This window comes from Protopterus annectens, chromosome 12.part0 (genome assembly GCF_019279795.1).
Source record: "Protopterus annectens isolate FY-2018-M chromosome 12.part0, PAN1.0, whole genome shotgun sequence".
Lineage (NCBI taxonomy): Eukaryota > Metazoa > Chordata > Ceratodontiformes > Protopteridae > Protopterus > Protopterus annectens.
Genome location: NC_056746.1, coordinates 1,294,104,586 through 1,294,131,296, shown reverse-complemented (window position 1 = coordinate 1,294,131,296; position 26,711 = coordinate 1,294,104,586). Strand labels below are relative to the sequence as shown.

The window sequence follows — 26,711 nt, the reverse complement described above, 5'->3', positions numbered from 1 at the left end:
TCAGTTACTGTCCCAGCAAAACAATCAGATCCTGCACAATCGACTCCAAACACTGAACCTGGCAGCATGGCTGATCATGTAGTTATGCAAACAACACCTCTTAGTAAAGCTGTGATGGATGTCATTTTGGAAGCCAGAAGGCCTAGTACTAGAAAATCTTATGCTGATAAATGGAAGATATTCTGTGCTTGGAATCGAGCACAAGGAACTGATACAGCAGAACCAAATATTCCTCAGATATTACAATACTTGACTGAGATGCTTGACAAAGGCCTATCTTTCTCATCAATAAAAATCCATGCCTCTGCCATTTCGGCTCATTACAATACAGAGCCACCAATCTTTTCTCATACTTTACTAAAGCAGCATCTTAGAGGAGCCGAAAATGTAGGGCCTCCCAGAGGATCGCCAATACCTGCATGGGACCTCAATTATGTGTTGGAAAAGCTCACCCTGCCTCCATTTGAACCAGCTGCTACTGTAGATATAAAGTTATTATGGAAAACAGCTATGCTCCTAGCAATTACTTCAGCAAGAAGAGTCTCAGAGCTACAGGCACTCATGGCTGTGGAGCCTTTTATCATATTTTACCCAGGGTGTCTCTGAGGACCAGTCCTTCATTTATGCCTAAGTTGGTTTCCAGTGTGGCTCTTAACCAGACAATTCATCTGCCAACCTTTTATCCAAATCCACAGAACAAGGGGGAGAGAATTCTGCATTCCTTGGATGTACACAAACCACTAAGATTCTACTTCAGCAGGACTAAAGCTCTAAGAAAAACTGAGCAATTACTAGTGACATAGGCTATTTCAAAGCAGACTGTTTCAAAGTGGATAAGTCACTGCATTCGTTTCTGCTACTTACACCAGGGCAAACCTGTGCCCAAGGGCATTGGGTCTCATTCCACCAGAGCTGCAGCTACATCAGCAGCCTTTCTCAGAGTACCAACCAAAGACATTCTAGAGGCTGCTACTTGGAGTTCTGTTCACACCTTTACAAAGCATTATCATTTGCCTCTCTACTCTAAATCCAGGGCAGGCTTTGCCACTGCAGTTCTGCAGGGCCTTATAGCCGCCCCTAATGCTGTTTAGTTCCAGCCTGCCATCCATAGCTTTGGGATTCAACCCAAATGTAATGACTGCAACAGTGAAACATGAAGAACATAGTACAGTTGTGTACACTTACCATAAATGTAGATGTTCGGGTGTATTCACTGTTGCAGTCCAGGTTACCTGCCCGCCATCCCCCTTTTATTCTGGAGTTGCTTTCCTTCTCTATCTTCTACAACCTGTGTGGTGTATTTGCTTGTAGATGAAGGTAAAGTTTGTATTGATGCATGTATATATAGTTTATATATAGGTTCATACTAGGCTATCTGCCCTAGGGCATTTATAAGCCTAGCCAGAGTGTGTGTGGCTTTCACCACCCCTTAGGATGAGAATACTATACCCATTAGTTTGCTGTGCCTCTGTCCAGCAGTGACACAGAGATGATTCCCGGGGTAAACCTACGATCTCCCATCCACTCGTCAAGATTTCTCTTGAACAGAGTCAGTGAAGGGCTCTGCCTCACATGGACTGGGATTCTGTTCCATAGTGTAGGGAGTCTCTGGGTGATGAAGCTGTCCCTCCAGCACGTCCTATTTATATCCGTGTTGAGGTTTAAGTCTCTTGCTCTCATGGCTCTGGTGGATTTGGATTTTTTGAGGTGGAGCATGTCCATTAATTCGGTTGGACATGGCCTTGTATGTCAGGCACAGATCACCTCTGAGCAGGCGGTATGCGACTGAATAGAGCTGGAGTTTCTTCAGTCGGGCAGTATGACATATGTTTGAGCCCCTTTATCCTTTTGGTGAGGAACTTTTGGGGTCTTTCCAACTGCTGCAGGTGTCGGGTAAGGTACATTCGAATGGGCGTTGTACTCAATCATTGGTCTGATAAGTGAAGAGTACAGGGGTACAATGACCTCTCCTGATCTGGATGTGAATCCCTTCATGATCAGGTGGGCAATGTAGAAGGTCTTCCTAACCACTTTGGCAATGTGAGTGTCAAAGAGAGGTTACGGTCAACTTGCGTACCCAGGTCCCTGATAACTTCTACCGTGCCTACAGGATTACCACCTTTGTGGTAATTAGGGTTACCTTGTTTTTCCCAAAGGGTATGACTATACATTTTTTGTCATTTAGCTTAAGGCCATGGCTCTGGCACCAGTTATCCATTTCTATGAGACCTCTCTGGAGGATGTCTGTGTCTGATGGAGTGTCAATTATGGTGCCCAGTTTGCAGTCATCTGCAAATTTTGTCAGCCACAATCCCCCTATGTTTGCCTGCACTTCAGAAAAATAAATGTCGAACAAGAGGGGGCCCAGGACTGAGCCCTGTGGGACACCGTTCGTGACCGGCTTAGAGTCTGACATGGCGCCAGCAACTCTAACCCTGTGGGTTCTGTCCTTGAGCCAGTTTGCAACCCATCTTGTGACATATGGGTTTACATCTAAGCTGGTGAGCTTTTCTATGACGCCCGAGTGAGGTATTGTGTCGAACGCTTTTGCTAGGTCAAGGTAGGCTGTGTGAACTGCCTTACCCTCATCAATGGCCTTAGTGACTGTTTCGAAAAAGTCGACCAAGTTCAAGAGGCAGGATCTGCCCTTGACAAAGCCAAATTGGGTAGGATCCAGTGTCTGTAGGTCCCCAATGTCTTTATTTATGAGTTCCATTATGATCCTCTTCATAGCCTTGCAGACAAGGCTCGTCAAGCTTATGGGGCGGTAATTTCCAGGGTCCGTAGAAGCACCGCCTTTGTGGAGTGGGACCACAGTTGCCGTCGCCATTCTTTGGAGCACGTATCCTGTAGTAAGGCTAAGATTAAACAGCAGCCTTATGTGTGGGTTTAGTTCCTCATTGCGTTCGTGTAGCACACAGCCGGGGCCACCCTCGGCTCCCATTGATGCTGTGTTTTTGCTTTAGAGAGCAGCTCTCACCTGGGCATCTGAGATGTTTGGGAGGCTAGACTCTGGTGGGATAGATATTTCTCCTTTTGGGGGGGGGGGGAGAAATTTGCACTGAACCTGTCTGCCAGTATGTTGGCAATGTCTGTAGGTTCAGTGATTTTTGTATCATTTTGGACTAATTCTGAGCATATCTGGGAGTTTCCACCCAGGTTTCTAACATAGCTAAAGAAGGCCTTATGATTGTCTTTTGTGTCTTTAGCGATTTTTCTCTCAAAGTTGGCCTTGGATGATTTTGAGTGATCGTAGTTTTTTGCTAGTATTGATCAGAGATGCCTTCCCTTTTAGGGATTTTGCTCTGTCATGTAGTAGCTTTCTCCTCTTGTTGTAGAGCTCGTTTATGGCTGGGGTCCACCAGACCGGGCGCCTGCCTTTGGTGGAAAGGATCTTGATTTTATTAGGGATTGCTTGATCCATACATTCCTGGAGGTGCTCGTAGAAGGCATTTGTAAGGGTTTCAGCAGCGTGGGTTGTGGTTTCCACTGGCTCGGGGGCCTTGAAGGATACCACTCCGGTCTTAAGAAGTGTGAAGTTTGCTTTTGAGAAGTTCTTCACTGTGGTCTTTTTTGCTGGGGTTGGGGGCGGGATGTGGATCTCCAGTGAGATTAATTTATGGTCTGATCTCACCAATGAGGGATATACTTCCGGTGTGGAGCATTTTGTCCCCATGTTTGTGATGATCAGGTCTAGTATATTTTCTCCTCTTGTGGGAATGGTGACTAGTTGTTCCATAGCATTTGAGTTTATGAACTCCAGGAACCTTTGGGCTAGGGTGTTGGGGCTTGAGTAATGTTCCCAGTCTATGTTTGGGTAGTTGAAGTCACCCAATATGATGGTGTTTGGAGAGACATTCATACTCTCCAGTGTCTTCAGGAAGGCTGTGTGGGTTTCCTGAGTTTGATAGGGTAGTCTGTAGCATGCTACAAACTGTAGGGCAGTTTTACCTATGGTTATAATTGCACCTGGATGGTCTCCGATGCTTCGTGCGTTGCCACTAACCTGGAGGTGTGGGTATCCTTTATGAATATGGATACTCCCCCTCCTTTTGTGGTTCGGTCCGGATTTTGGGGCTGGAACGCATGATATGAGGTATAACCTGATGGTGCTGGGGTGCTCTCAGGAGCCTTGAACCAGGTTTCAGTCACAGCACAGACATTGATGTTCTCCATACTGAGGAGGGCTTCGAGGGCGTGCATCTTGAGGTTTAGACTTCTGGCATTGAGCAGTATTACCCTTAGATGTCCTTCATGGATGCATCTGCAGTCATAACAACCGGGGTTGTCCTGTCGTCAGGCAGCCCTTCGGTCGGCCGGATTCCAAAGTCTGGGTCCGGCTGATGTCGCACTTCACCCGACGTCATCTCTGCTGGTCTTCGGGTATAAAGGCATCAGCCGACGCCATTTTCCTCAGTCTTTCTTGCCGTGGCGCAAGCAGAAGCTGTTCGCAAGTGCGGTCGGTCAGATCCAGAGATTACTACTACGAATACTACTTGAAGACTTCTAAAAGCTAAGTACCCGTTGGGGACTCTTTCTTGCCTCAGCCGATGTCAGAAAAAGTCAATAACTGTTTAACTTGTGTGGAAACAAATACCTCATAAAGATTTCCACTCTTACTGTTTGCCTTGCTTAGGCCCAGACCACGACGTAGCAGCCTGTTCGGCCTGCGCTTCCTTCAACCGGCAACGCTAAGGCGTCGGTCGGAGTTTGCTGAACAGTTTTTCGGCTCAGACTTTGCGTACATTATGCCGTCGGATCCTCCGACTACCCAAATTATTAAAAAACGCAAGGAAAAAGACCGACACTCGCGGTCCGTGGTTTCAGCCGAAACCACGGTGAAGCAAGCCGCGAGTGTCTCGGTTTCGCGAAACCGAAAAACTGGTCAATCTCCAGCCCATGGCTATTACTGAGGCTCCTGCTACCTTACCTGAATCGGCCTCAGAAATTTTGCCTACAACCGTGGTTTCTACTGATTTATCAGACACCATCCCTTTGGATGTCTCTACCCCAGCACGTGGTGCTGCTAGACCCCCTGCAGCCATGTCTATCAAGGCCTTTGCCAGGGCCAAAGCAGCCAAATCTGCTAAGTCAGTGCCTGTTAAACCTCCCTCACACAGGCCCACTTCTAGTTCACAAATGCTTACTCTGGCAGAAGATTTAATATCCTTAATTAGGGATCCCAATCTCACCCAGACAGGGCCTCTCAGCCCCTGAAAAGAGACCTAGGACAGAGCCCCGAGCCAGTGTCCTCTGTGGCTTTTGCGGCTGACTCCGACATTTCAGCACAGCCCGAGGACCTTTTTTCTACATATGAAGACTCGATGCTGAAGAATCCATTCCAGCTGCCTCTCCACCAGAGGAATTTTCCTTTGGGGAAACCTTGCATGCCATGAGAGAACAATTCCAATGGCAGGGTCAAGATTTCTCAGACTCAAGAAAAAGGCTTAGGACTTTTCTACACTTACCACAACATAGGCCCTTAGCTATACCTCCTGTTTTACCTGTTGTGGATGACGCATTTAATGATGTCTGCACTGCTCCTGATTCTTTACCTCCAGCCCCTGCCAAACCTGATAGATATTACAGGGTACCTGACACTCATCACCACCTATACAAGGCCCCTCTGGCAGACCCCGAAACTATTTCCCAGGGGCCTAAGGCAGTAGCTTCGACCACAGCAAAAAACCCTATTCCTTCAGAAAGGGAATCCAGGTCCTTAGACAGATGGGGGAAAAAAGTTTACACCTCTGCTACTCTCTCAGCTAGAGCTTTAAACTGTCAGTTTCACATGATCCAATACCAAGAGTTTATGCTTGATCAGTTAACTAAAAAAGTATCCTCTGATAAATCTTTAGACAAGAAATATGTATTAGAAATGGTAAATAACATACAACAAGTTAGTAACCATTCCTTAAAATGTGGCTATGATGCACTGGAGGCTTCATTTAGATCAGCCATGACTGGCACAGTGATAAGAAGACATGCATGGCTGAAAGAACAGGTCTTACCGGATCATGTTAAAGCAAAGCTATTGGATGCTCCCATGGATAAGGCCAGTTTATTTGGTACACCTGCCCAGCAGGTTATGAAGAAAATGGAAGAAAAGGCAAAATCTGTACAAACAGTTAAAGATTTCTTACAGGTTCAGCCCCCAAGGTTTAGCAGGAACTGGCCTGCCAAAATTGGTCCTTTCCTGACTCCACAAGATCCCAAAGGGGCAGAAACAGGCGATCCAGAGGCAGAAATCAATCCAGAGGAGGTGCCTACAGAGGACGACAGTGGCAAGGTAATAACAGAGGCACAGACACAACCACTGCCACTGCAACAGGACAATCACAGTGACTTGACTCTAACTCCGCCTACCAGGGAGCAAATAGCAGCACCATTAGGCGGAAAGTTAGCATTATTTTCGAAAAATTGGCACTATATCACAAAAGACAAGTGGATTTTGCAAACCATAGACCAAGGCTACCGGTTCCACTTCCACACCTTGCCAGTAAAAAGAGGAATGCCAAACCTGCCTCCAAATCAAAAAATAGAAGCTCTACAGCATATAACGAAATTATCCAAGATGAGAGCTGTGGAAAGAGTACCAATAACAGAACAGGGCAAAGGATTCTACTCCAGACTCTTCCTAGTACCAAGAAAAGAGAAGTTGGAGACCTATTCTCGACCTGTCCATCTTAAACACATATATCATTGTCCCAAAATTCAAAATGCTGACCCTACAGCAACTTCTTCCCATGCTGGGCAAGGAGTGTTGGCTGGTAACTCTAGATCTCAAGGAGGCATACCTGCACGTCCCCATTCGACCCAATTGCAGAAGATACCTCAGATTTCTTGCAGGATCAGAGCATTATCAATTCTCAGCATTGCCCTTTGGCTTATCTACTGCCCAGAGTATTCAGAAACTGCCTGTCATCAGTAATCGCTCACTGCAGACTACAGGGAGTCCAAATTTATCCATACCTGGGCGACTGCCTGCTACAAGCGGACAACAAAAGCAAGCTGACAACAGATTTACAAAGGGTCATTTACTTGCTACAAGCCCTGGGATACACAGTCAACTTACAAAAGTCAAGGCTGATACCATCCCAGACAAGAACATTCTTGGTGAATTGGACACAGTAAAACAAATGGCATTCCTAACTGCAGAAAAACAAAAGAACTCCTCTTTACTTCTTGGCATTAACAAGACAGAACAAACTAACAGCAAGAAAAGTTCTGCAGGCCTTGGGCTTCATGGCATCATGCATAATCTTGGTCCCACATGCCAGACTGCATATGAGAAAACTACAGTGGTACCTAAAGAATTTATGGTCTCAACACAGGCACAGCCTAGAAGCAGAAATACCATTAATCCCATGCCTAAAACAGGAATTCCTCTGGTGGGCCCAAGCATGCCAGTCAAACCCAGGCCTACCCTTCCACAAGTTTCGAACAAGCCAAACCATCACAACAGACGCCTCAGACCTCGGATGGGGGCACATGCTGGACAAATGCATAAGGATTGTGGACTCAGGACCAGCTGCACTTGCACATAAACCAAAAGAAATGCTGGCAGTAAAACTGGCAATCCAAAATTCAGACCATTCCTCAAAGAAGGCCATTTGATGATAAGGACAGACAACACCACAGTCATGTGGTACATCAACAAACAGGGAGGCACTCATTCATACCCCTATGCAGAATGACTTTGGACCTTTGGAATCTGGCTCTCAGCTACAACATCCAGTTACAGGCAATATTTGTACCGGAAAAGAGAACACCCTAGCAGACATGTTAAGCAGAACCACCTCGGATGCTCACGAATGGATGCTACACCCAGACATCTTCAAGACCATCACAAAGAAATGGGGAATGCCACAAATAGATCTATTCGCTTCCCTCTCAATCACCAGCTCAAAAAATTCTGCACAAGGACATTCCACCCACTTGCATGGAAGGTGGATTCTCTTTCCTTCAGCTGGACAGGTCTGACAGCATATGCATTTCCACCTCTTCCCTTGATACACAAGGTATTACTGAAAATCAGAGGAACGTCCAAGGATAATCCTGATAGCTCCGAACTGGCCAAGACAACACTGGTACCCATTGCTGAGGAGCATGTCTCGGGAGAAAATGTGGTCAATACCCCTGATGCCTTTGATGTTAACTCAGAACAACTACAGCATCATGCATCCAAACCTAAAAACTTTGCAATTGACTGCCTGGAACATCACATAGCAGCAACTCAGCCAGATCTTTCCCAAAGGGTTAAAGACATTATCCTTGAAGCCCGCAGACCTTCAACAAGAAGGAACTATGCAGGAAAATGGAAAAGGTTTGTCATTTGGAGTACTGAAAGAGGCAAAGATGTGTCGAATATAGATATTGCAAACATTCTGGAGTACTTGGCAGAGCTTTTACATACAGACCTGTCCTATTCCTCCATCAAGATACATGCATCAGCTATTTCAGCAGAGTACAGCTTTGATCCACCTGTCTTTTCACATCCTCTACTCAGGCAGTTCCTCAGAGGGATCAAGAATGTAAAACCTCCAAGGAAACCACCATTACCAGCATGGGACTTGAACTTTGTGCTAGAAAAGTTGACACTCCCTCCGTTCGAACCAGCAGCAACAGCAGATCTACAGCACCTATCATGGAAAACTGCTTTCCTACTGGCAATTACCTCAGCAAGGAGGGTTTCGGAACTACAGGCCTTAATGGCAGTACAACCCTTCCTAATCTTCCATAAAGATAGGGTGTCCATGAGAACTAATCCTACATTTATGCCTAAGGTGGTATCCAGAGTGTCTTTAAACCAGGCAATCCACCTACCTACCTTCTTTCCCGATCCACAAAACAGAGGGAAAGAATGCTGCATACCTTGGGCGTACATAGACAGCTACGCTACTACCTGGACAGAACCAAAAGTAACAGAAAACTGACCAGCTTTTGGTAGCCTATGCAACAGGGAGGGAAGGAAAAGCAATTTCCAAACAGACAATCTCCAAATGGATAGGAAATTGCATAAGATTTTGTTACTCCTTCCATGGAAAACCAATTCCACAGAACATAAGGCCTCATTCTACAAGGGCTACAGCCACTACCACAGCTTTCTTACGAGGAGTGGCAACCAAGGACATTATTGAGGCGGCTACTTGGACCTCCGTGCATACATTTGCCAAGCATTATAATTTACCTCTATATTCTAGATCCCGAGCAGGGTTTGCCTCTGCTGTATTGCAAGGGATCCTAACCACACCATAATTTTATCTTCCTCCTCCCCTAGTTGGCTATGGTATTCTACCCAGTTGTTATGACTGCAGATGCATCCATGAAGGACATAGTACAGATGTTCTTCATTCCACATTGCTGCAGTCCTAACTATTGGGTAGTCCGCTGTCCAGTCGGCCCGAATACCAAAGTATATGGCTGACGTCGGTCACGGCGCATTAGACTGACGTCAGTACGTCAGGGTACTAATGCGCATGACCGACGTCATATCCTCAGTCTTTTTTGCCGCATGGTCCGATGCAGAAGCAGTTTTTGCGAGTGCAGGTTGGCGTTCTGAAAGTTTCTGAAGTCAGAGTTTCAGACCGAATCAAAGTTGGCTAAGTACCCCATTGGGGAATATTTTGGTTTTTTCTTGCCTCAGTATTTAACCGGATGTCAGAAAAAGTGAATAACTGTATTTCTTGTGGGAAACAGATACCTCATAGGGATTACCATACTTTGTGTATACCTTGTTTAGGGCCTGAGCACGACGTTGTTGGATGCCGCTCTTGTGCTAGATTTAACAAACGCACTATTAAGAGAAGGTTAGACTGTGCCATGTTAGTGTTTGGGAAGCGTTGTAATTATAAAATGCCGTCGGATGCTCCGACGCCCGCTTCAGCCAAAAAGCGCAAGGACAAAGCAGGGAAGCCTAGAGTGGAAGAACCGACAGTCCCGGACGTCGGTTCTTTAGAAGGCTCAGTGGAGCCGGAGGTTCTGCCTGGAGTTTCTTTGGAGTCTCAGGGAGAAACTTTACTGTTACAGGATGTGTCCTCTCAGGAAGTAGGCCAGGCTGAAGGGGCTTCTCAGGTGGCTGCTCTTCCCTCTCTTCCTAAGGTGGTTAGGGCCTCGCCTTCTGTTTCTAAGGCTTCTTTAAGAGGCAGGCCTACTTTAGCTTCAGTGGGGGTTTCTCCGAGTGTTTCAGGGTCTTTGCCTAAGAAGCATATGCTAAAAATGGCAGAGGATTTGATTACAATGATTAGAGGTTCTATGCCCCCTCCTGATAAGAGGCCTAGGGTGGAACCTGAGTTTGAGAGTTTTGAGCAATGTTCGGAGGCTTCTGAGTCTTCGGCTGAAGACTTGCAGGAGTATCCTCCTTATTCTGATTCTGATGTGGATGATTCTACTCCTTCAGCTTCGCCTCCTGAGGATTTTTCTTTTTCAGAGACTCTGCATTCCATGAGGGAGCATTTTAAATGGGAAGGTCAAGATTTCTCTGATTCCAGGAAGAGGCTTAGAGAATTCTTGTTTTTACCCCAGCATAGGCCTTTAGCTATACCTCCTGTTCTGCATGTGGTAGAAGATGTTTTTGCAGAGGCTTCCCTGAATCCTGACTCTTTGCCTCCTGCCCCAGTTAAACCGGATAGGTACTATAGGGTGCCTGAAGCCCATAAGTATCTTTTAAGAGTCCTAGGGCAGACCCAGAAACTGTCTCTCAGGGGCCTAAAGGTGTGAAGGCTTCTGTGGTTAAAAATCCTGTTCCTCCTGATAAAGAGGCAAGGGCTTTGGATAGATGGGGAAAGAAAGTGTATACTTCTTCCACTTTAGCCATGAGGGCGTTGAATTGTCAGTTTCATATGTTAAAATATCAGAATTATCTCCTTTCACAATTGAAGTCTAAGGTGGATGCTCTGGCTGAAGGTATTGAGTGTAAAGAGTTGCAGGATTTAGTTCATGTTTCTGAACAAGTGGGTAAGCATTCCTTGCAGTGTGGTTTTGATGCTGTGCAGGCCTCCTCGAGGGTGGCTGCCACTGGTTCTGTTCTTCGAGGCACGCCTGGTTGAGGGATCAGAACTTAGCTGAGCATGTTAAGACAAGGATTTTGGATGCTCCTTTACAGTCTGATGTGTTGTTTGGTTCGCCTGTGGAAGCAGTTTTAAAGAAAATGGAGGACAAGGCTAAGTCTATGCAAACTGTTAAGGATTTTTTGCAGGTGCAGCCTCCGAATTTTAGTAGAAATTGGCCTACTAAGGGGTGGACTTATCCTGCTTATGATTCCCAGTCTAGGGGTAGGTCTAGACGTGGTAGAAGCAGAGCTCAAGGTTCTTTTAGGCCTAGGACAGGGAGTTCACCTGCTCAGACTTCTGGTGAGGGCAGGGGTCAGTCCTTTCGTAAGCAGACCCAATGACCTGTCTTTTCAGCTGCCAGTACATTCTCGCCTGGCAGCACCTTTGGGAGGAAGGCTGTCTCTTTTCAAAGAAAATTGGGATTTAATTACCCAAGACAGATGGGTTCTGGATATCATTCACCACGGTTACAGGTTTTATTTCCATACCTTGCCTCCTTTCAAAGGCATGCCAGACATTCCTCCTCTACAAAGAACAGAGGCTCACAAGCAAATTTCTCTGTTGCTCCAAATAGGGGCCATTCAGTCAGTTCCTGTGCCAGAAAGGGGTCTAGGATTTTATTCTCGCCTGTTCCTAGTACCAAAGAAGGGGAACACGTGGAGACCAATTTTGGATTTATCTATCCTCAACACTTATCTGGACATTCCCAAGTTCAAAATGTTGACGTTACAACAGCTTTTACCTCTGCTGGGCAAAGATCACTGGATGGTAACTTTAGATCTCAAGGAAGCTTACCTTCATGTGCCTATAAGACTAAGTTGCAGGAAGTATCTGCTTTCGAGCTGGAAATTCTCATTATCAGTTCTCTGCATTGCCCTTTGGCTTATCTACTGCGCCCAGAGTATTCACAAAGGTTCTGGCTCCAGTGATAGCTTACTTCAGGCTAAAAGGAATTCAAATCTATCCTTACTTGGACGACTGCCTGATTCTGGCTCAAGAAAAGGAAGACCTTCTACAGCATTTGGAATATGTCATAGCAGTGCTAAGATGCCTAGGGTATTCTGTGAGCGAAATAAAGTCCAGTCTAGTACCCTCTCAAGACATGTGCTTTCTGGGTGTGAGACTGAATACAGCAGCCCAGATGGCCTTTTAACCCCGGACAAACAAAAGAATCTTTCCAGTTACTTCCATCAACTATCTCTTCAGTCCGGGCTGACTGCAAGGACAGTCCTTCAAGCCTTAGGGTTCATGGCATCTTGTATTCTGGTGCTTCCCAATGCCAAACTGCATATGAGGAAGCTACAATGGTATCTCAAAAATCTGTGGACACAGCACTGCCAGGATTTGGACACTGTCATTCAAATAATACCTTGCATTCAAAAGGAATTTTGTGGTGGGCTCAGGAATGTCACCTAAACAAGGGACTCTCTGTGACCCGGCCAGAGGCAAGTCAGATTCTAACGACAGATGCCTCAGACATTGCTTGGGAGCTCATCTAAATGGAAAGTGGATACAAGACAAGTGGCCTGCCAGACTACAGCATCTACATATCAACATGAAAGAGATGTTAGCAGTCCAGTTTGCATTAATGGCTTTCAAGGAGTTACTTCTTCCAGGGCAGGTGTTGATTCTAACAGACAACACAACTGTCATGTGGTACATCAACAAACAAGGGGGAACACATTCTTACCCATTGTGCAGGCAAGCAATGATTTTATGGGAGACTGCGCTCAGCTTGCAACTAACTCTTCAGGCAAGATTTCTGCCGGGAGCACAGAACTCCTTAGCAGATGTGTTAAGCAGACAAATCATGGATCCCCACGAGTGGAAACTGGATCTTCATGTATTTCAAACATTGACAGTGTCATGGGGAACTCCAGACATAGATCTGTTCGCTTCTCCACTAAACCACCAGCTGCCAAAGTTTTGCACGAAGAGATTTCATCACACAGCTGGGAAAGTGGATGCCCTTTCTTTCAGTTGGAAAAATCTTCATGTGTATGCTTTTCCACCTCTGCCTCTTCTCCCAAAGGTGCTTCTAAAGGTCAGACAAGACAAGCCAAGGATGATTTTAATAGCTCCAGATTGGCCTCGGCAGCACTGGTACCCATTACTGAGGAGTCTGGTAAGGAAGCCTCCATGGCCTTTACCCTTGATTCCACACCTGTTGTCTCAGAGGGACGGTCGTCTGCTCAATGTCAAGCTTCACTCTCTTCATCTAACAGCCTGGCATATTCTGTTTTGAAAGACAGCAGGTCTCAACTTCCTCAAGTTTTAAATGTGATTATGGAAGCCAGAAGACCTAGTACAAGGAAAGTGTACGCAGAAAAATGGAAGAGATTTTTATTTTGGACTGCAGCAAAGAATTTGGAGATTTCTGAGCCTAATTTGAGTGTGGCTCTTAAATATCTTACTGAGTTATTGGACAAAGGTTTGTCTTTCTCTTCCATTAAGATTCATGCTGCAGCAATTTCAGCTCACTATGATTGTGACCCACCATTGTTTTCACATCCTTTGTTCAAGCAATTTCTTAGAGGGGCAAAGAATACAAGACCCCCACGTAGAGCTCCTACTCCTGCTTGGGACCTCAATTTTGTGTTGGAGAAACTTACTCTACAACCTTTTGAGCCTGCGGCTACTGCTGAACTGAAATACTTGTCATGGAAGACTGCTTTTTTGTTGGCCATTACTTCTGCTAGAAGGGTTTCTGAGTTGCAGGCCCTTATGGCGGTTGAGCCTTTTTTGATTTTTCATAAGGATAGGGTATCATTACGTACTAATCCTTCCTTTATGCCTAAGGTGGTTTCTAGTGTGGCTTTAAACCAAACTATTCATTTGCCTACTTTTTATGCAGATCCCCAAAATAAAGGGGAAAAGATTTTGCACACTTTAGATGTACACAGGCAATTGCGTTATTATTTAAGCAGGACTAAGGATTTTAGGCAGTCTCAGCAGTTGTTTGTTTCTTTTGCTTTGAGTTAGCTGAGGGCAAGCCTGTGTCAAAACAAACTATTTCTAGGTGGATTGGGTTTTGCATTGCATTTTGTTATTCCCATCATGGCAAGGAGATTCCAGCTGGGATTAGGCCTCATTCCACTAGGGCTACTGCCACTTCAACAGCATTTCTAAGGGGTGGCAACTAAGGATATTTTGGAGGCAGCTACTTGGAGTTCAGTGCATACTTTCTCTAAGCATTACCACCTTCCTCTCTACTCTAAGTCTAGGGCTGGTTTTGCCACAGCTATTTTGCAAGGCATGTTATCAGCTCCTGCTTCCTTATGATTTGCCAGCCTCCCTTACCTCTGCTTTGGGATTCTACCCAATAGTTAGGACTGCAGCAATGTGGAATGAAGAACATAGTACAGTTTTGTACCTACCATAAATGTAGATGTTCGAGGATCCACATTGCTGCAGTCAATTTACCCTCCCTCCTTCCCTCTGTGTTTAGGGGTGGTTGTGTAGGTGAGATTATATTCTGGTACCTTTGTATATATTGTATATATTTTTGGTGCAGGTATGTTTGGTGTTTTTGGTTTTGGCCTTGTCTTTTAGGGTCTTCTGACATCTGGGGCAAGAAAAGACTGAGGATATGGCGTCGGTCATGCGCATTAGTACCCTGACGTACTGGCGTCAGTCTAATGCGCGTGACCGACGTCAGCCATATACTTTGGTATTCGGGCCGACTGGACAGCGGACTACCCAATAGTTAGGACTGCAGCAATGTGGATCCTCGAACATCTACATTTATGGTAGGTACAAAACTGTACTTTTGTACCTACCATAAATGTAGATGTCCGAACTGGATAGCATCTGCAGTCAGGATTACCCTCCCTCCTTCCCCTCTGTGGTACTCCTAGGGTGTTTATCCTCCTAATAGCTAGCTGGGAGGGGAGTCTCTTATGGTGTATTTGTTTATATATATGTACATACATGCTTATTTTTGTGTTTGCCTTCTATCTTTTTGGAAACATTGGCATTTATCCAAAATTTAGCCCTCCAAGAGGGCAACTGGCATCTGGGGCAAGAAACACTGAGGAAAATGGCGTCGGCTGATGCCTTTATACCCGAAGACCAGCAGAGAGGACGTCTGGTGAAGTGCGACATCAGCCGAAGCCGGACCCAGACTTTGGAATCCCGATCAAGGGCTGCCTGACGACAGGACAACCCCGGTTGTTATGACTGCAGATGCTATCCAGTTCGGACATCTACATTTATGGTAGGTACAAAACTGTACTTTTTTTTTCCATTTTTGTTTTCTAGGGTGGTAGGTTTATCATTTGAGCCTTGCCTAAAAAAGGCACTATGGGGGTGGCAAGAGCCTTTGCCAATATCCGGAAGCCCAGGGGTGACAGGTGCAAGCCGTCCCTTGCGAAGCAGCGTGGCTCGTCAAGCATGTCATCCCAGGCAGACAGACATTGGATCCCCTTAGAATGACACCAGTAATTAAGCCAATTATTAAAGCTGATCATTTTGTCTCTGTATTGTGGCATCATTCTTGGTGAGGGTAGGATACTGGTCAGGGTCATACCGGCCTGGGCTACATAATCTGAGAGCTTCTCGTGTGTGTGTGTGTGTGTGTGTGTGTGTATGTATACATACATATACATATATATATATATATATATATATATATATATATATCTATATATATATTTATATATATATATATATATATATATATATATATAATTTTTTTTTTTTGCTACCTTTTTGGTGGCACCTGACACCTGGGGCAAGAAAAACTAAAGAAAATGGCGTCGGCTGCTTGTTTTATACCCCTGATGTCATAGAAGAGGAGACAGCAATCGATGCAGGACCCAAGACTTTGGAATTCAGGCCGACTGAGGGCAGCCTGCCAGCAGATTACCCAAATGTAATGACTGCAACAGTGAATACACTTGAGCATCTACATTTATGGTAAGTGTACACAACTGTACTTTCTTGAATACAGATCGTGTACACTTAGTGTAGGTGTAATTGAATCTGGCACATAGTTTTTGTTGAAGTCATTTGTTCCAACCAGAAATTCATAATCCTAATCATAATTCCATTTTATTTTCTAGCATCTTAAAAAATTTATATCCTGTACCACCAGGATCTGGCATACTTGCCAATTTTTTCATCTTGTAAAACATTTCTCAGTTCTTAAATTTCATTCTTTTTAACCACTTCAGCTACATACTTGCTTATTTTGTAACATTCAGTTCTTTTTTTATGCCTAATGTGTAAACAGTAATACAACTTCTTGATATATTTTTCTACTCTGTTTAAATTACTGTCGTACACTTCAGGGCCATCTTCTAAACAAATCCTGTTCATTCTTCCTTCATCTTTTTTATGCTTTTTCCCCAGAAAAAGGAGGTGGTCCTTTATTTCTACCCTGTAATATATATTTCTGCTTGAATAACAAAGAACTTGTTTTATGTACATGGTCTTTGCTAATTTTGTCTCGTTTTACTGTGTCTTTTTAGTGTAATGTAAACTCCCTTCACATTCAAGTAATTTTCTATTTGTGTTCTCTTCCTTCCAGAATTCCCTATCCGTTTTGATGTATTCATTTTTATATTTCATTAATATTCCACAATTACTCTATTTGTTCTTTTAAAATGATTCCTTTATAACATCATTATTTTTTATTCCTTTGCCTTAATACAAGTAGCCATGTCAGTAAAGCTTACTTTAATACCGTGATTATGTGAAAACTAACTGGAAAAAATGTAGTAGTCTATCTCTGTTCTGAAAACTGATCTCTTGTGTGTATTCCTCACTGCATCTAACTGAAACTATTGCAGTTTAATTATTTGCCCATACACATTCATATCCTCTCCTATCTTCCATGATACTCCCTTAAATTACAATTCTAAGCTCCATCTATATTATTCATCTTCGGCATAACAAAAAAAGTTATGTACTTACCGTAACATTCTATTTGTGTTGTCCATTTTTATTGTTCCACACAGACAAGCTCCTCAACTACCCTCAATGCAGCCATCCTCCTCCATTCCTCAGATCTTGTTTGCTGCTTTTTATTTCTAAATAACAATGTTTATATGAGAAACCACTATCTGGAGCTCAAAAACAGGAACATTGGCTCCTCTGTCATACACAAAAGGTAGGGGGTGGAGGGAGTTGTGGAAGAGTGAAAATGGACAACACAGATGGAACATTATGGTGAGTACATACATTTTTTTTTTCCTGATGTTGCCAATTTTCATTCATTCCTCAATGTATGGGACAAAGTCCCTGTTACCTGAATCCTGGGTAGACTCTTAAGAAATTTCTTATGATATTAGTGACACGTGCTAACCTACCATAGTTCTTCTGGACTCTCATAGTGCTTTATAAGGTATGTGGATTGCAGTGAATTCTGTTTCACTAGATTTGGCTGTTCCATTACTACATACTTCATTCAGAAATTGTTTGGTATTTTAGCCTTTCTTTCACCTCTTGCTTGTTGTCCTTCCTTGGAAATGTGTATGATGTGATTAACATTGTTTTACTGTCGGTTCTTAGTTATATTTTTTCCTTTAAGGTTGTGTGACACGGTGGAGCCTGGATGTTTATCCGTTTTAGGCAGAGCTGGATCTTCATACATTAATGCAGTCTAAGCCTGTGCTGCATCACTCTGAAGGCTGTTTTTCCCTGGTCTTTACTCCAGCTTCTGGTAAGTTGTATTCAGTGTCTTTGTTAAAACAAAGTAGTGTAAAGCCTATGGTGAAACCAGCTTATCAAATGCAATTAAATCAATTTTATAGATTTCCCAGAGGCTGGCATTTTATTACTCAGAAGTTTAAAAAAATTGACTTTTTATTGTAGTTGGCATTTTGAACCATCTGTGCCAGTCATGAGATTAATTTTCAAGTCTAAATGAATTGTATTTGGTAAACAATACTTTTAACTTTTCTTTGCTTAGGAATAGTCCCTGTTGCTCAGCTTCGTTGTTCACTTAAGCTTGAAGTCCAATTGATGTGGTATTCCTAACACATTTAGAGGTTTGATTTGTGTAGCCAAGTTGAGTAATGGGAGTAAGGAAGGAATTTGAGTCACCTGCAAGTGACCCAGCCTTTGAATCATGCTGCAAGAAAGTCCTCTTGGATATTTCCACTACTAAGCAGTAGTTGTTTTTGGAATGGCAGTCTTACTTTAAATACGATGTGAGGAATGCATTCAAGTGTGTTGGCCAGCTTTGGGTCTGGTAAGTTTCAAAGTTCTTCATAGTAAAGAAATCCAAAGACTACTGAGTGAATTTCCAAAAATTTTTAACACTCCAAGTCTAGTATTCTTTCTCTGGCGGTTCTGCCATGGTGTTTAAAAAGTTACTAACTGATCCCATGCAAGTATAAGCAAGTGTATCTGTGCAGTCCATGTTAACTTTTTTCCTTGCCGAGCTTCAGCTAGATTAACCATGTTTTATAGTAAGTCATTTATAGAGAATTATCAGAACTTTTCAGTCACAAATTTTCTCCTTATTCTTTCTTATAAATTGTTTTCTTCAGAGTATAATATAATGTACAGGTACTGACAGCGTAGAAATATGTCAGAGTAATAATGAAAAATGATTTTATTAAATAGGGCTTCTGCCCTTCCTTGTAACATTCATCAGTAAATATTTTTATTTTATGCAGTCTTGTTTTTTTAGTAATTGGTTGCCTTTCTGCATTAATCAGACGTTTTATAGTTAAACTAATAAAACCAGCCATCTAAATGTAATCCTAAATTGATGATTAAAAACCATTGACAAGGATGGAAAGTTGAAGGTAGTACATTTGACACCTAGTGGTGGAAATGTTCGTAAAAGAAGTGGGGATTGAGGAAGGGAGCAGTATACAGTAAGTTTTACCGTAGGACTTAACAGGAGAATTCTGCATTTGTTTCCTGCTTTGTTGTGTATTGAGACTTTCTCAGTCTTTCCCACTGTCAGAGTTTCATTGCATCTGTACTGGTAGTTGCAGATTTTCTGTGGCTTGCTGAGCTGTGAGAAGCAGTAAAAGTTGCATATTTTTTTCCACTTTTCCCTTTATACAGAATGTGTGATCTTTGCGTTAGTATGTATGAAGTTTTGGGTATGGGGAGCTTAACTTCACATCAGGGGATGGTGCAGGGAGCATTGCCCTATTGCAAAAAGCCTTTAACACCTTTTATTAAATTTTAGCTTAAGACAGAGTATTTTTTGTATAACTATCAACAATGCAGCATTACATAAATTTCTCAATTCCTACCTTCCCTTAAATCTTACTCCTACAAAATGCTGTTTTGCATGTATTTCCCACAATTTCCGTTTTTTCAAGGTATTTGCTGCTGTCCTTTTCTAAAGATCCCACTTCAGTTCTTTTATCCGTTAGAATATTCAGCACTTCAAATGTAGTTGGTTTAGACTTCGATTTCAATTTTCTAGTGATTGCCTTTTTGGCAGCCACCAGAATTAAACTTGGCAAGGCCTTACTATGTTGAGGCAATTCAGATCTTGTATCCCAACTCAAAAAAAAAAAATCATGTCCTTAGTTGCACTTATTTGCTCACCCAGTATTTCTGACAAGAGTACTCTATTGAATTTGTGAAGTCTGCTGACTCACTGCATTCCCAGAACACACATTCCCACTTTCCTCTTTCTTACCTAGCATATCTCCAACATTTTCTGTCTACCTGAGGAAAAATGGAGTCTGCTTGGGTTATAGAAAATATCTATGCAAACACTTCAAGCAAAAGTCCTAAATCTGGACTTTTTTGAATACTGGGAACCATATAATATGTCCTCCCAATTGCTTATCCAGTGTCTTCCCTATCTTTTCTGACCACCTCTGATTTGATTCCTATAGTTGTCAAGCAATATTGTGCATGTCCTACTAATTATCCCTTTTTTTAACAGCAGCTTCTGTTCTAGATTCAACTAAAAACTTTACCAGAACTTCACTAAATCTGTTCGAATTGATATGTCCAGTGAAATGCAGCTCTGAGCTATGTTTCATTTGCCTAATTTTAGTAAGGAAAGGGTGTTAGTGTGAATACCCTAAGGTATAACCACAGCCCATATCAAAATAATTACAGGGAAAAAAAACTTGAACTATGGCTTGTTCACATGTGTTGCAAATGGTTTGCATAAACCTAGGTAATGAGGCAAATCAAGTTTGTTTCAGGTAAAAATGCACAAAGCTAACTTCCTGTTTTGAATTTTGGTTCTGGAATGCTGGTTAAACTTTAATACCCACTTTCCTTCATCTTGATTTATTATTAATATGAATACAAAAAGAACAGTGACCACATGGGAAACAGCCCCTTAATTCAATTCCTGACAATGTACGCTGTATCCCTCCAACATTTTGTTTTCTACCTCTTATACCAATTAAAGAAAGAGCCTAATGTACGACCTCTCCTATAGGAAAACCAGCTTTCCTGGGGTACAATGTCAGTAAGGTTAGGGTTCGTCATCAAAATGTTGATCAGCATATTAAGAAGTCTAAAGAATTTTCTCGTAAAAATGTTACAGATTTTTGATATTAGATGTTTTGGTACCTGTGGAACCAGTTGGGTTATCTATTTGGTGACCTGTTCCTGTTTAGCGTTTTATATAGGTCAAACATCCAGACCGTTCAGAATCAGGATATCTGAATATTTGAGTAATGTTAGAAATAAACATTGTACTAGTTCCTTACACACACATACTTTGATCCATACTAATGCCAAATTTTATTTTCAGATTATTGATGTCATTAGGGGGGATAATAGTGACAAGTCTGGTTGGCATGATTTGTTGAATCACAAAGAAAAAGCATGGATTATTAGATTAGGTGGATTATTTCATCCAGGCTTAAATGAACATTTATAAAAAATCTTTTTTGGTGTTAACAAAAATGTGGTCCTATATACTGGATGATTGTGTTCCTTCATTAATTTCTGTACATGTAAAAACTGGGGGTAGATACCGGCCCAATTTGAAATTTTATACTGCAACTTTAAATGAACTCTCATCATTTTGGATAATTGAGTGTACGGACTATATATAGTCAGTGAATAGAATGTTATGGTATCACTGAAGAAGGCTATATGCCGAAACCGGTATGATTCTGTATTCACACCTTTCATTGTAAAGAATAAATTGTGTTCTATGGTGCTGGCTATCGTTTGTTGAAATATTACTGAAGCTTCTTTTGGCTGTTGCACCAGCCCTGCGTGCGAGGTTTGTTGTGGTGTTTCCTGCATCTGAATATGAAGACATGCAGCCCCTCTCTGCTTATAAGGATTCTGATGGAGGATTCCAATCTTTCAGCCTCTCCACCCAAGGACTTTCCTTTTGGGGAAACCCTTCATACCTTAAGGGAGCATTTCCAATGGAAATGTCAGAACTACCCTCAGTCTAAAAAGAGACTCTGAGAATTCTTAGATCTTCCACAGCACAGACCCCTGGCCATTCTCCCAGTCCTGGATGTTGTGGACGATGCTTTCCTGGAATCTAGTTTGACTCCTGACGCACCCTCCCTCCTGCACCCAGAAAACTTGACCGGTATTAGAGTCCCTGACGCACACAAATTTCTTCTCAAAAATCCTACTGTTGACCCTTAGGTTATTTCTCAAAGGCCTAAAGGAATTGAAGCAAAATCTGCTAAGAATCTCACCCCCTCATATAGGGATTCCGAAGCACTAGATAGATGGAGTAAAAAAGTATACACACCTGCTACTCTTGCTATCAGAGCACTAAATTACCACTTCCATATGCTACAATTTCAGCAACATGCCATGGAACTCCTCGGTGTCCTCCTTTCCTGCTTATGCAGAATCTAGAGAGTTACAAGAGTTAATGCATTTTGCAAGTCAAGTGTCTAAGCACACCTTACACTGTGGATTTGATGCCCTAGAAGCTTCTTGCAGGGCAACAGTCACCGGATCTGTCCTTAGAAGCCATGCATGGCTTAGGAACAGCCCTTCCAGACCATGTTAAATCTGAATTATTGGATGCACCCTTGCACAAAGACAACTTATTTGACACCAAGACAGAGGAGGTCTTAAAGATGAAAGAAAAAATCTATGCAGACAGTTAAGGATTTCCTACAGGTCCAACTGCCCAGGTTCAGCAGGTATTGCTCTTCCAGGCATTGGTCCTTTCCTGCTCTCACCAGGTCAGTTCAGCCCAGACCCCGGGGAAGCAGACCCCCCAAAGACAGCAGCCACAGGGAATGCAGAGATCAAAACAGTGGAATTCCTCCACTTCCAAACCAGGGAGTTCTAAGCCACCCCCTCATAGTAAGAACTCTCAATGAGACTCCTCCCCCACCCACTCCGTCTGCCCACCTGCACCTATCTCTAGTAGGAATACTTCCCTTTCACGCAAGCACTTTGGCCACCATTACCAACGACCGCTGGGTCCTCAACATAGTGTCCAAGGGATATAGATTTTCTTTCCACACTCTTCCAACCCCAAAAGGGTTCCCAGATCTACCTCCAAACCAATGGGCATAGGCGAAAAAGCAAATCATTTCCCTGCTCTCTGTGAGGGTAATAGAGCACGTTTCTGCAGAACAGATTGGCCAAGTTTTTTACTCCAGACCTTTTCTGGCACCCAGAAAAGAGGGCACCTGGGGCCCCTTCCTTGATATATCCATTCTAAGCACCTTCCTGGTGATACTGAAATGCTCACCCTCCAGCAACTGCTACCCATGCTCTCCAAGGAGGCTTGGATAGCCACCTTAGACCTAAGAGGCCTACTTCATGATTCCTGTCAGGGAATCATGCAGGAAATATCTAAGTTTCAGAGCAGGATTCCTGCAATTTCAGGTCTCTGCACTTCCCTTTGGCTTATCTACTGCTCCCAGAGTTTTCACAAAATGTCTGGCTCCCGCCATTGCCTTTTTCAGACAAAGGAATATCCAAATTTACCCATACATAGACTGCCTAATTCAGGTAGTTAGGAAAAGCTGCTCAAGCACCTGGCCTTTGTAAAGTCCCTACTTACCTCCCTAAAGTACACGATCAACGAAAAGAAATCCAAACTAGCACCCACCCAAAGGATTATATTCTTGGGAGCAAGCCTGGACACAGCATCACAGATGGCATTCCTTACACCAGAAAAGCAAACTTACCTGACAGCCTGCTTCTCTCAACTAGCCACCAGACCCCGGTTAACTGCAAGGAAAATCCTGCAAGCTCTGGGGTTCATGGCATCTTGCATTCTACTCCTTCCATATGCCAGACTGCATATGAGGAAACTTCAGTGGTACCTAAAAAGCCTTTGGTATCAACACTCACAAGACCTGGAAACACTTATACCAATGTCTAAGGAAAGGTTTTATTTGGTAGGTAGCAGCATGCTCCCACAAGTGACTACCTGTCTCACCCACCCCCCTGCTGCCCAGACCCTTGCCACAGACTCATCAGACTATGCCTGGGGTGCACACCTGGATGGCAGGTAAATACAGGGCCAATGGAGCCTGCAGTAAATCCATCTGCACATCAGCCAAAAAGAGAGGTTAGCTGTCCAGCACGCGTTGATAAGTTTCAGGCCCCTTCTCTCCTCGGGGACTCTCCTGATCAAAACAGACACCACTGTGATGTGGTACATCAACAAGCAGGGAGGGACTCGCTCCTACCCTCTATGCAGGCTGACCATGACCCTTTGGCACACAGCCTCTGCCATGCAACACCACCTGTTAGCACAATTCCTGCCAGATTCTCTAAACTCTCTGGCAGACCACTTGAGCAGAAATCTTCTGGACCCACACGAGTGGCAGCTAGACAAAAGAACCTTCCCCCTAATAACTCAGAAATGGGGCACCCCGAAGGTCGACCTCTTTGCCTCTCACACCATCAGCTCAGCAAGTTCTGCACTAGGGAGCATTACTGTATGGCTTGGAAAGTGGATGCCCTATCCTTCCCCTAGGTCCATCTTTCGGTCTATGCATTTCCTCCACTACCTCTCATCCCCAGGGTTCTGCTCAGAATAAGAGAGGAAAAAACAAGGACAATTCTTATTGCTCCAGACTGGCCTCGCCTCACCAGCACTGGGTTTACCCACTGCTGTGCAGCCTGTCCCCTCTGCTATCATGGCATCTCACTCGGACCCCAACCCTCCTGACCCAGAGGGAAGGAGAAGTCATGCATCCCCAATTGCAGACCCTCAGTTTGGCAGCCTGGCTTATTCCCTGACCACTGATCAAGCCGCCAACCTCAGTAAACAGGTTCTAGATGTTATACATGAGGCCAGACGCCCTAGCACTAGAAAGTCTTATGCTGACAAATGGAAAAGGTTCTGCACCTGGATTCAGACTAAGGGAGCCAATATGGCACAGCCCTCCCTACCTCTCATCATGGATTACCTAGCTGACCTGCTACACAATGGTCTCTCCTTTTCCTCTCTTAAAATTCATGCCTCTATCTCTGCTCATTTCCACACTGAGCAACCCCTTTTCTCTCGCCCTGTGATTAAACAATTCCTAAGAGGGGCTAGCAACTTGAGGCTACCCAGAAGAGCACCTACCCAAGCTTGGGACATTAACTTTGTGTTGGAAAAGCTCACCCTGCCCCCCTTTGAACCAGCATCTTCAGCAGAGTTAAAATTTCTCTCCTGGAAGATAGCTTTTCTTCTGGCCATCACTTCAGCCAGAAGAGTCTCCAAGCTACAAGCACTCATGGCTGTGGAGCCCTTCATCTTCCATGCTGACAGGATTTCCCTCAAGACTAACCCATCCATGCCCAAAGTGGTGTCCAGTGTGGCTCTCAACCAAATCCATTCATTTGCCCACCCTTTTCCCTAACCCACAAAACAAGGGGGAAAGGATCGTGCATACTCAAGATGTGCATAGACTGCTCTGATTCTATCTGGATGGGGCTAAATCATTCAGTAAGTCTGATCAGTTGCTGGTTAGCTTTGCCACAGGGGCAGAGGGCAAAGCAGTCTCCAAATGGATAGCACACTGCATCCATTTCTATTGCAAGCAGCACGGAAAACCTCCCCCTAAGGGAGTCAGGACTCACTCCACCAGAGCAGCCTCCACTTCTGCAGCTTTCCTCAGAGGAGTCCCCACTTGGGACATCCTGGAGGCTGCCACCTGGACATCTGTTCACACTTTCACCAAGCATTACCACTTGCCTGTCTTCTATAAATCCAGGGCAGGCTTTGCAACTGCAGTCTTGCAGGACTTACTAGCCAGCCCCCTAGTCTCCTTGACTGCCTCAAACCTTTCCTCACCTTTGGGAATCAACCCAAATGTGATGACTGCAACAGTGAAACATGAAGAACATAGTACAGATGTGTACACTTACCATAAATATAGAAGTTCAAGTGTATTCACTTTTGCATTCCTGGTTTCCCTACCTCCATCCCCCTCTTCTTTCTCTCTCTCCTTACAAGGAGCTTTTTGGTATTTACTTTCTACTGGTGGGGTTCTTCCACCATAATCTGGCTCCCACTTGGGGGCTCCTGACAGGGCAAGAAAAACTGGTGTAATGTCGGCTGACTTAATTTATTCTACTGATGACCTGATGTCAGTCCTGAAGTGACTGCAACCAACGCAGAAATACTAAGTCTCTGGTATTCGGGCCGGCCGAGGGCTACCTTGGCAGGGATAAGCCAAATGTGATGACTGCAACATTTACATCATCTACATTTATAATACATGTACACAACTGTACTTTTGCTTACTGTGTGACTTAAGATATCAGCACCATAGCTTTCAACCTTCCATCTCAAAAATGAGGAACATTGGCTTTCATAATGTGAAACTAACAAAATGTGGAACACACATTAAAGGCACACTAACCACTTCAGCTAGCAAGCTCACAGGATGGTTAGAATATGCTGGTTTTATTTGCAAAAACAGATCTTTTAACAAAATTAAAATGATTCAGATTCATTGTTAGGAATGTTTAACTATCTGTGGTAAATAGTGCTGAATCATTTTAATTTTGTTAAAAGTTCTGCACTGAAAGGGTCAGTGCGGAACTTTCGAGGAAAATTAAACTTTTAAGACTCCAAATGAGGTATGTTCCTCATAATGAGGTACACTTGAGAGGTATGATCAGCACCCCTTAGCTGACAGTCTTCCAGCTAAAGCCATAGCCTTTCCTCTCGTCTCATGAATAAATCCTTCACTAAATTTTCCCTCTTACCTTTTTCGGGGGGGAAAAATCCTATATAATCCCACTTCACAAAAGTGGAAAATCCCACAGCCCATCTAACATTGGACCTATAAGCTGTTGCTTCACTTGCTGTCAGAAGTCCTTGAGATGCATACATGTGCAAAAATTGCAATATTTAAGTAGCAACTTGTTCTCCCCTTCAACAGAGCTGTCATCCAAATCTCAGCACAGCCACAGCACTCCTGTCTTTTAGATAATTTTGTTTTGGTTTTAAATTGATTACATTTTTCTTCTGTATTTGATATTTTCTCTAGCATTCTTCACATACCTATCCAATCCAGCTAAATACCCTTGCTCACCTAGGTGTCTGTTTCCACTTAGGTTGGTTCACTATCTACTTGTCAAGTAGAGAGTGCGTTAAATGGAGATCTGCACACCTGTCACCCTTGACTGTAGCAGAGTGCCACAGTGCTATATCCTTGATCCCCTGCTGTTCACCCATTGTATAAACATACTACATACAGCACTTGCTAAGGCGGTGTTTGTACAGTGCGCACACAACTCTCTGCTCTGCCTCCACAAGCTACAGTGCAA

At 43.6% G+C, this 26,711-nt stretch overlaps 1 protein-coding gene and 1 long non-coding RNA gene across 2 annotated transcripts in view; one reads left to right on the top strand and one right to left on the bottom strand.

The window, feature by feature from the left end:
• LOC122817149 overlaps window positions 1-17,725 on the top strand; it is a 406,800-nt gene extending 389,075 nt beyond the window's left edge. The window contains exon 3 of the long non-coding RNA XR_006367154.1: window positions 17,584-17,725. This is a non-coding gene — a long non-coding RNA (uncharacterized LOC122817149). The remainder of the gene's footprint in view (window positions 1-17,583) is intronic.
• The window catches only part of TM9SF4 (transmembrane 9 superfamily member 4), a gene marked incomplete in the record, with an annotated part of 2,004,758 nt that overhangs the window by 722,742 nt on the left and 1,255,305 nt on the right, over window positions 1-26,711 (bottom strand).